The following is an 11417-nucleotide window of genomic DNA, read 5'->3' as shown; positions in this document are numbered from 1 at the left end:
AATCATAGAATATCAGGGTTGGAAGGGACCTCAGGAGGTCATCTAGTCCAACCCCCAAAATAATGTTTTTACAGGACTCAGTTCATGCCCTGAGGTGCTTTATTCCTTCCTTCAGATATTATAATATTAATGGCTTTAAAAGAGCATTCTATTCTATTAAGGCTCATAAACATAAGAAGAAACATGACTACATATCTGTCATCTGTTGTTTGTTCTCTCATCTTCTCCCTCAGTGGAAAAGTGTGTGCAGTGGAGTGTCTTGTTTTGGAAGAGTGTTTTGTTGTTTTTGTGGTTGTTTTAATATACACATTGCTTTATATTTATGTTAGAGAAGGCCGGGATAAAAAAAATGCTCCTTTAACTTGCAGCAGAAGGACGTGAGGTTTGATGGTCCTTAGTTCCTGTGGGAGTTCATTCCATAGTCTGACTGGCTCCCGAGAAAGCTCTGTCTTCTGCACAGATGCTCTGGACGCAACAAAAATGGGTGTGTACCTGGTGTTGACTGTGACCTTGCAAAAATCTGTGAGTGTTACTGTGCAAACTTAGTTTGGCCCTTTTGTGCAGAGGCATTTCTGTGCGGCCTGTAATTACATGATCACGTACTATTTTTTTCAGCAGGACTCCTGCCTTATTCAGTGCCCAGGATGAACAATGTTCAGGGAGTGAATTAGGGTTGTAAAGTGAAATAGCCTGTTGTCTGGAGGATCCATGCCTCATTTGTTGCAGAAGTTGAAAGGTGTGTCGGGAATGAGGCAGGGGACTGCAGGAAAAGAAAGGATGGTCTTGTGATTGGGGCAGTTGAAAGCTGCCCTGGAGAATTCGATTCTGTCCCTACCTCTGCCAGAGGCAGGGCTGGCTCCAGGCACCAGCGAAGGAAGCAGGTGCCTGGGGCGGCCAATAGAAAGGGGTGGCACTTTGTGCGCTATTGGGGCGGCAAGTCCGGGTCTTCGGTGGCAATTCGGTGGTGAGTCCTTCATTCCTTCTCTTCCTCTTCGGCGGCAATTCAGCAGCAGCTCAATCGGTTTTTTTTTTTTTCTTTGCCACTTGGGGTGGCAAAAAAGCTGGAGCCAGCCCTGGCCAGAGAGTTCCTATGCCATATTGGGCAAGTGACATAAACCAAAGTTTTTACAGGTGGCCACTGTCTGTTCCTCATTTGCAGGAGTGTTGAGGATTCACAGCTGCAACTGAGGTCAATAGGAAAGCTTTTCTGGCCTTTTAAAAAACTATGAAATGCTAAGAACTCTGAAAAATTAGGCCCTAGGCTTTTCAGGTTGGACACCAAAAATTAGTTGACTCTTTAAACAATTTTGGCCTTATCCTCTGTGCCTCAGTTCTCCATGTGTGAACCGGGGATAATTTTTAAGGCTGTTTTGAAGATAAATTCATCAATGTTTGTGAAGCACTAAGCTATTACAAAGAGAATATAATGGAAAGGGCCACGAGGAAATTTAAAAAAAACAAGCCTTGTGGATTTGGATGGTGTGAAGTAAATAATGAATATGCGCAATGAATGATGAAGATAAAAAGAAACTGTCCACCCTGTGCACTGAATAAGCCAGCAGTTCTGTGGAAAAAATAGTATGTGCTCATATAATAAAAGAATGTATTAATGCATATGCACAAGGGGGGCAAATTAAGGTTGCACAGACATCCTTAATGTTGACTATTTTTCGCTTTTGAGTGCTTGACTTTGCAAACTTAATGTTTTTTTAACATGGTTTTTGGATGTAATATATTAAAATATTAAATAATAAACTGAGGGCTCAGTTTGTATTTAGGAACCAGCTTGCAGCATAGGATGGTGTAGAGCTGGGCCAGCCCAACAGGAGCTCCTGGAAGCAATCATAATGCCTCCAGGAGTGCATCACCTCTGCTTCATCCTTATACAGGGTGCAGTATATAGTGCCCCTGATATTCCTGAGTTGGATTAGTTCTGTTGCCGCCTGGGGGGATACTGGTAGCTATAATGCAAGCCATAGTTCATTCTGGCTCTGGGGAGCTCAAGAGCCGCATTGTACCTGGCATCTCTGCAGGAGTACATATGGAGGGAGTGAAAGTTCTCTGTAGTAGGCCTGGGCATCCTCATACCTTTAATGTTCATTTAATGTAAAATACATAAAGAAAGAAAGAAGCAATGTAATAAAAGATCATTTCAGAATTGATTTCAATTACAATACAGAACACACAGTGCACAGTGCTCACTTTGTTATTTTTATTACAAATATTTGCATTGTAAAAATGATAAAAGAAATAGTATTTTTTAATTCACCTCATACAAGTTCTGTAGTGCAATCTCGTTATCGTGGAAAATAAAAAGGACATGCATCCATGCCGATACGTTCGTTTAAAAGAAATGAATTAATTAAATTTGTGACTGAACTCCTTGGGGGAGAATTGTATGTCTTTTATCCCTGTGGTTTTACCCACATTTCTGCCATATATATTTCATGAAAGTAATATTAAGCACTTATTGGTACGGGGACCCGGCTCCAGGCTCCCAGAAGTGGCTGGGCCTCAGGCGTAAGTGTGGGGGCCTCAAGCTGCCTAGCCCATGCCACCTGGGGCTGCAGCGGCGATTTAAAGAGTAAGGGGCTCTGGCTGCTACTGCAATAGCAGCAGCGGCAGCTGGGAGCCCTGGGCCCTTTTAAATCTCCGGCCATGGGGCAGCTGCCCCTTTTGCCCCCCCCCCCCATCGGCGGCCTGGGTGGGGGCAAAAGGGGCAGTGATAGCCCTTTAATATCAGCTATGTACAGGCCGGTACTGGCGGCCACTTCTTACCAGTATGCCGTACCAGCCCAAACTGGCCTACTTTCACTCCTGGTGTTATAGCAGTCTCAGATGTTGTTCGAATTAAGAACACTTTCACTGCAGATTTGATAAAACGCAAAGAAGGTACCAATGTGAGATTTCTAAAGATAGCTACAGCACTGGACCCAAGGTTTAAGAATGTGAAGTGCCTTCCAAAATCTGAGAAGGATGAGTTGTGGAACATGCTATCAGAAGTCTTAAAAGAGCAATACTCCAATGCAGAAACTACAGAATCCAAACCACCAAAAAAGAAAATCAACCTTCTGCTGGTGGCATCTGACTCAGATGATGAAAATGAAGGTGCGTCAGTCTGCACTGCATTGGATCATTGTTGAGTCGAATCCATCATTAGCATGGAAGCATGTCCTCTGGAATGGTGCCCGAAGCATGAAGGGACATATGAATGTTTAGCATATCTGGCACGTAAATACCTTGCAATGCGTTGCCGGCAACAGAAGTGCCATGCAAATACCTGTTTTCACTGTCAGGTGACATTGTAAATAAGAAGCGGGCAACAGCATCTCCCATAAATGTAAGCAAACTTGTTTGTCTTAGGGATTGGCTGAACAAGAAGTAGGACTGAGTGGACTTGTAGGCTCTAAAATTTTACATTGTTTTGGTTTTGAATGCAGTTATGTAAGAAAAAATTCTACATTTGTAAGTTGCATTTTCACAATAAAGAGATTGCACTACAGTATGCATATGAGGTGAACTGAAAAATACTATTTGTTATGTTTATCTTTTTTACAGTGCAAATGTTTGTAATCAAAAATACAATATAAAGTGAGTACTGTACACTTTGTATCCTGTGTTGTAATTGAAATCAATATATTTGAAAATGGAGAAAACAAACAAAAATATTAAAATACATGGTATTCTATTATTGTTTAACAGCATGATTAAAACTGCAATGAATTGTGATTTTTTAAAAATTTCACGACTAATTGTGATAAATGTTTTTAATTGTTTAAAAGACCTCATTGTCAGTTGTTTCCTCCACAGATAGCAACCCTTTTCCTCTATACATCCTGTCCATATCTTGATTGATATTCATTACTCTGTTAATCACCAGAAGCTTTCTTGTTTGAGTATCAAATTTCTTCTTCTTCTATTGATTCCACTTGATTACTCCCACAGTGTACCATGCTACTGATATTGCTCACATATTAATGGCTTGCATAAAATTATTTGAGATGAGTTTTACCTTATTCGTTCGTATAATAATCTCTTCTCACTTCTTCTTTGAGTTCCTTATGTTGTAACTCTGACAGTTCCCCAGTTCTAAGATATTTGTACAAGTCATGCTGAGAGAGACCGTGGATAGTGCCTCCGTTAACTTGTATGGCATCTGATTGTACCAGTTTGCCCCTCATCACGGACATGGATGCACATTTAGCCAAGCCAACCTGTAGCTCTATATCTTCACCAAACTTTTCTGCATGTCATCAATCTCTGTATCTCATTTTGTGACCATCTGTAGAGTTTCAAATCATCCATATCATTACTATTTAAATTTTTGTAATTGTGCTTGTCACTGCATAGTCATAACAAAAAGATGGTTTCTATCCCAAACAGCTGACAGTGTCACATCTTCACTGCTTTTGCTCTGTTGCATGGCAGACCCACAAATCCTGATTTTTCATCTCACTTATGATGGTGTCAACTCTGCTGAAGTGCATCATGTAAAAATAGTATAAGTAAGGTTGCCAACCCTCCAATATTGTCCCAGAGTCTCCAGGAATCAAAGATTAATCTTTAATTAAAGATTACATTGTGTGAGAGAATGTCCAGGAAAATGTCCAACCAAAATTGGCAACCCTCTATAAGACCAGAATCAGGCCTACAGATTTAAAGATGGGTTTTGCCATTACCAGTCTACATAAGGTACCTTAGGATAGAGCCTCACAAGACACTTAAGATGATCCTATGGAAGTTTTATAACCCCACAACTACATACACTGGATCCTCGCTAGAACCCACGTCTATGTAGCGCGAATTCGCATATAACGTGGTCGCGGCCATGGAGCCCAAATTTAATTACTTTAATTGCAATTCATTTTAATGCGGTCCCCGCATTAACGCGGTACCGCATATGGATCCCAAATCCCATGTTCTAGCGAGGGTCCGGTGTACCAACATGCATGCTGTTGCTCTTTATTCCTGTGCTAATGGAATTCCATTGCTGTTAACAAACAAGTTGACAGCCGTGTTACATGCCGTTCAGGCCATATTTAACTTTCTACACAATTTCTGTGATACTTAATCGAATCCAAATAGCTTGTGGAAGTATTGAGTTCAAGGTGTCGTCATTCCCTTGTCCTGTGCATGAATAGTACTTTTCAGTACCATACTTAGCTCTTTATTTGTTTTGACTGCTATCTCTTTGGTTCTGAATTAAATTCTTTCCTCATCCTTGACACTTTCATTTATCTTTCAGCATAAAGCTAGAATAAATAACGTCATCTGCCACAAGTTCATTCATCTTCCCTATAACCCTCACAGAGCTCTGTAATTATTTAACTACTTAAAACTTTCACACTCTTACAACTCATAAAATAGTTACTTAATTCTTGATATTTTCTCCCCAGCTGTGATGATTTAATCGAGCTTGGGTTTTTAAAAAGTCAGCCAGGAAAATCCCACTGAGCAATACAGCTCATTTATAAGGATCAGCATTTCTACAATACCGAGTTTGCACTGCACTCTCCATCTGTCTTATCTAAACACTACCATCACACCATATTTAGGTTTTCATGGTAAGTGAAACCATGACACACAGATCTGAGGAAAGCTGTACATCTGGCCTGGAAACATCATTCTGTATTTTAAACATTTTGCAGAACAGATCTATGTTATTAATTCAGGTAGAGCCCATTTGTTCTGGAGGCTTAGCTAGCTTGCCAGCAAGGGAAGCACTGTGGTTTCTTCACCACAAGAGTTCCTATTTCTCAAAAAAGCTTGGGTGAACGTTCACTAACCAAAGAAATCATAAGCTTTCACAAACCCCTTACAAGAGTTTTGATATGAGGTGTCTTATTTTTTTATAATCGAGAGTGAATTTCACCTCTGTGCACAGGGATAAGTATCACCCACAAATGATAATACTAAGCAAAAAAAAAAAAAAAAAAAGGTGAAGTTAATCTTGCACAATCAAGCCCTCTAAACTCAAAAGTTGGGAAATTCCGATGACTGCAAACATTAAACATCCTCTATATTTATGGTATCTGTTAATGCTCAGCAAAAATACTTTAAAGTTTACATTTAACAAGGAGAACAGGAATAGAAAATACTCCCAGTACATATGTTTACCATTGCTGAGGTAACGTTGAAGGAGAAACAGTAAGTTTTTAAATGTCTAGACTTTTATGAGTGCTTGATTTTGCAAACTTACCATTGTTTTAAAACTAGCATTGGCTACAATTTTCAAAAGATTCGAAAGTTTCTGAAAATTTTACCCCTTTGTTTTTTCTTGGGGGTGGTGAGCAGATGGCAACTATTCTATTATTTGTTCTTCTTGGGTGAAAATCACCCTTCTGCAGAGGGGTAGCACAAGACCTAACTATATACCACTTAAGCCCCTTAAAAAGGGATTAAATGGTGAATAAGCTTTGTGCAGGCTTTCTCTAGTAGGGTGAATTTCACTTCTTATGAGCTCCATGTGAAACCTGAAATCAAACTTAGAGCCATCCAGCGTCCTTGATCCATGCATGCAATTCTGATGAACATCAGTTTGGCATGACCCTTCATAAAGCTCACTGTAGTTACTTTTCCTGGGATTTATTGCCCCCTCCCTTTTAAAACCACAGCAAGATGGTATCAAGCACTATATACCTGCATATACTAACTTTTGCTAAAGTTAAATGGTACATGATCCCTCTCTTAAAGCAAATGTGGTAACGGCAGTAAATCACCTGTCTGAATATGACTGGGACAGTTGCTACAGGAAGCCAATAACACTTTAAGGGGTTTTGTATTAAATAAAGGGAAAGCTTTTGTGTGAGAAAGAACACAAACCCTTGTAAAAGCAAAGGTCTTCCAAAGGGCTTAGTACAGTACATGAGAAAATTATTCACACTGTTACTAGCTCAGTCTGCAAAAATATATACAATGACAGGGGTATTTATTTAATTTGGAAAGTATTGGGTGACATAGGTTCGTTTCCTTAGAATACAAGTCTCCCCAAACCATATGCCAGTGTCTTTTCATGAGCTGATGAATGTATCTGGTTTAGGTGATGAAAGGAACAGGAGACACTTTTACTGTGTTCCACAGAATGGGAAATATGGTTTAATACATTTATTTTTTATTCGTTTAAGTGTAGTCCGGTTGACTGCTACAGATGCCTCTGTAAATATCTGCAAAGGAGGAACCTTTCGGGAACCAGAGGCTACTGATATACTGTGCCCAGCAGCCAGAGCCAATAGAAATATACCCAATGTTCTGTATGTCTGTTTTCATTTCTTTCTTGTTCCAGTGAAGCAGTGGATTTTTTTCTTCATGTCTAGAGGCGAGAAGTGCCAATGCTCAGTTTGAGTGCACTGCAGCTTTACAGAGAATTTATGTTCACCTGGAGCTGTGCCCTAAGTTGTCTGAAAAATCTAAAAGGTAGCTCATGATCCTGAGATTCTGCCTACACTCAGGAAGAATGGTGGGGGAATAACCTTCTTCACTCTTCTCTCCACACCTTCTCTTTCACTAACTTTGCTTCAGGAAACAGCAGCAAAAACACTTAGGTGACTTTGTTTGTTCCAAATGGAGGAACAATCAAAACAAACTAGCTGTTGTGGAGAACTTTCCACATTGTAGTTGCTGTTGGCCTGACTATTGAGAAGCAGCTGGCAGCTCTTTAAAGAAGGAACAGTAAAAGCACTTAGTGCCCATAGGATGGAATAGGAAGGTCAGCTGGAATGAGGAATATTTTGTTTCATTTTGCTAAACTGGCAGATTTTAATATTTTTATTTATTTATTTATTTATTTATTTTAAATCAAGGAGTCGTTTCATTGCTTTCCATTATAAGATGGAGTGTATGTTCCTTCAGTAAAAACGAGAAACGTGTTACTTTTAACATCAGCAAATGCAATTGTAAATTAGTCCCCACAATTGAGATCTTCATCACCATTCTCATGTAGGTGACTACTGTGGACTTGACCTTACATTTGGTCTCAGTATTAGTGCTAAGTTGAAAGTATACTTTTCATACTGAAATCAGGTCTTCCAAGAACCCCACTACTACTCATTACAGGGGTGGAAAAAGCCACATGTCCAAACTACCCCAGTTTTACTGAATGGAATTAAAGCTTGGCTTGCCACACCAATTAACCCACTGGTGCTTCCTTGATGTGATGATCCACTAATGATGAAAGCTCCAGACCTGCTGGCTCCAAGGAGTTACATGTACTGTATCAACTTTTCATATATAATAAAAAGTATAGCCACCACATGAGAAACTGAACTTATCTGTGCATCCACAGGTTTTGGAGACCAAAAGACTTCTAAACCAAGTGATGTGATTAGAGGAAATGAGGAAATGAAATCACTTAATGGGTATGTGCAACACAAAGAAGGAATCAATAAATTGTTCCCAGGAGTTATCAAGGGCTGTTTAATGCTTCTGAGACCTAAACTATCTAATCCATTACCCTTTCCGTTTTATTTGTCTTCTATTCTATCACATTGTTGGAATATCTCATATCCTGTGAAGATCACAACAGCTGCTCAGTTCTGGGACTAAAGGTACAGTAAAAGGATCAAGTTTTCTGTATGTTATGTATCAGATTCTCCATGAGAACTCTTTCATTCTCCAGGACTAGTTTATATCCTTATTAAGGCTACAAATACTAAGCTGTTTCCACAAAGCCAAAATCTTCTTTTTTCTGAGGCATAATATGTACTATGGAATACTCATCCTCTGAAATTGGCCAGTTGGAGTAGTTCATCTGAATGTCGATTGATAAACCAGTGCAATACATTTTGGTGCATGACTGGTGAATCACATAAAAAAGGAATAATTAAAATAAAAGAATAGCTTCTAAAAGACTACAAGCCAAATTCTGCTTTCAAATACACCTCTGTAACCTCACTGTGCAACCTCTTTGAGGTAATTGAAAGCAGAATTTATCCTTAGGTGTTTTATGACTCATCTGTTTGGGGATCTTTTAATACACAACTTGGACACACACCTGAAATAGGAGATCTCTTAGGGGCTGATCTCCAGGGGAGCTTTTCTTTTGACATTAATGGGTGCTGGATCAGGTCTTGAATTGTGAATGAGACAGAAGATTATTCTCTCATCATTGTTACTATCATTAACTTTTTTGAAGAAAAGGATGAGTTCTGTAGTTGTCAGTTGGTGAAGAACTCTGATTGGAATATAAATGGGAGCTCTTGCTCCAATAAGGATGACAGAATTTGGCCCAGAGTTTGATTGTAATGTATGTACACATTAACATCCCTTTCTGACTCTTTTTTTGTTTGGCAGTTTCTTCTCCTTGACAATTTGATATCAACCTATGATAGCATCTAATATGGGTGTTGTTTATTATTATCGGCCAAATTCCAATATCCTCATATGGGCAAAAATCTCATTCAGTTCAATGGGACTTTTGCTAGAGTAAGGGCTGAGGAAAAACTGAGAAAAGAATTCAGGATTTGACCCATTTGCATGATCATCAAAGCAGATTTCTTGTCAAATGGACAAAGATATGCCAGACACTAACCATGTCCCATCTGTGTTTTTTTCCAGTTTTCATCAATCTGAAGCTTGAGTTCAGAGCATAACCCTTTATCTAGTCCTTCCAGCATCCTTCTGATAAATCAAGAGATGGGACCAAACCAAATTTTGGATCTACATACTCCCTATGAGCTTTGGAAAGTTTCAAATCCAGGTTTGGATTCAGATTCATACATCACAACTCAACCCTGCATCTACATATATTACAGACTCTTTGCATTTGTTCATAGCATTCTTTGACTCTAAAAAATCATTTCTGGTAATCTAGCTAAAGATGAATCTGGCTGTGACTATGATGGCAATTCAAAACTAGACAATGCGGACATGCGTGAATATTTGGTATGTAGCGGGGTAAAGGTGCTCATAGATTCACATGCTGAATTTACACAGGACTTTATCTCTCTCTTTTCCCCTATGTAACCCACGTTTTTCATTATGTAAAACATAAAGGACAAGAGATCCTTAGCAAACGGAGCTATGTTGCTTTTTCCTAACTGTGAATCTGGATCCAAATATTTACTAAATACTCTTTCATACAATTACATGCTATTTTAAATAATGAACATAGAAAGAGATGTGGTGTTTTTTGCATGTAAACAAATTCTGGCAAATAGCTGGTTAGTACAGTAGTAGAAAGATCAGTGAGGTCATGACATGTCATTGCTTTACACAATAATAATTACTTCTGGATATTAATCATCCATTCGCTTACCACTGTTAGTCTTTGCAGGTGTTTTAAATGCCTTTAGTACTTTGCAGTTTTCGCAAAATGCCAGGTAACATAGGGCCAAATTCTGCCACTCTTACTCACATTGAGTAGTGCCTTAGTCCATAATAGATTCATGTACTTCCGTGGAACTACTGTGAAGTAAAATGATGCTCATTATGATTAACAATGGCAGAATCTGATCCTGAATTTGCTGGTCTCTGAATAATTTTTGAATAGCTGGCATCAAGGCTTTGAGTATAATCTTTAAAATTCTGGAAGTCTGAATCTTATTTCCCGAATTTGTTTTTAAAACTCTTATGTTATATCTATTATAGTCTCTTTGTAAAAGCTACATATTCTTAGACTTAATACTGCAACTTCTAAAATGAAGAGTAAATTACAAATTCAGACTCATAGAATTATGGTACTTCCACTGAGAAAATAACCCTGAAACCTGACCAGCCACATCTGTATAAATCACTATTCAATTATTACTATTTTTATTACACTGCATATTATTTTGACTTGCACCCAATAGTCCAGAAAAAAAAATATCTTATTGGCAATTAGTGATACTGGAGAAAAGTTAAACCAATAAAATGAAAAACGATCCTCTAATAATTACAGCTCTAAGTCTTATTTCATATACCATGAAAGCAATCTGCATTCCAAGCCTCCATTATTATATTACTCTGTTTCTGCAAAAATAAATAAAAGGTCAGAGAGCGAAGCTGACTAAAGAGACATCCTCTTAGTGCCTTGATGTGCCAGACATAGGAGTCACCCGTTGGAAAAATTATGCAAAGGGAGAAAACCTGAGAAGGAAGTAGCTCGAATAGGTTTTCACTACCATGGAACACATACTAATGTAAGAGCCAGTAGAGAAAGGCACTTCTGTGGGAGTTGGAAACAGCATTAGTGTTGCTGCCGACTGCCCTCAGTATGTGTATCTGTCACAAGCCTTGCAGAGCCATAGACACAGTGCCAGATTCTCAGTTGGTGTAAATCAGCATAGCATAATTAGTGTCAGTGGAGTTACGCTGATTTACACAAGCTGCGGATCTGGCACAAAATTCATATAAATTTGGGGTTTAAAAGGAGAATAAAACTGGATCAAGGGCTTAGGCCTTTAAAGTAGTAGGCACCTCCTGTGATATGTTGAGTACCT

The 11417-nt window shown here is 38.9% G+C and overlaps 1 long non-coding RNA gene across 1 annotated transcript; it reads left to right on the top strand.

The window, feature by feature from the left end:
- Positions 1 to 309: 309 nt before the first annotated feature.
- LOC142070558 (uncharacterized) lies at positions 310 to 9666 on the top strand. Its single transcript, XR_012666420.1, has 3 exons — positions 310 to 484; positions 8282 to 8354; positions 9553 to 9666. It is a non-coding gene; the product is annotated as an uncharacterized LOC142070558 (long non-coding RNA).
- Positions 9667 to 11417: the final 1751 nt, after the last annotated feature.

Source organism: Caretta caretta, chromosome 1, assembly GCF_965140235.1.
Source record: "Caretta caretta isolate rCarCar2 chromosome 1, rCarCar1.hap1, whole genome shotgun sequence".
Taxonomy (NCBI): Eukaryota; Metazoa; Chordata; order Testudines; family Cheloniidae; genus Caretta; species Caretta caretta.
Note: the sequence above shows the minus strand (reverse complement) of the source record. Positions and strands in the feature narration are given on the sequence as shown.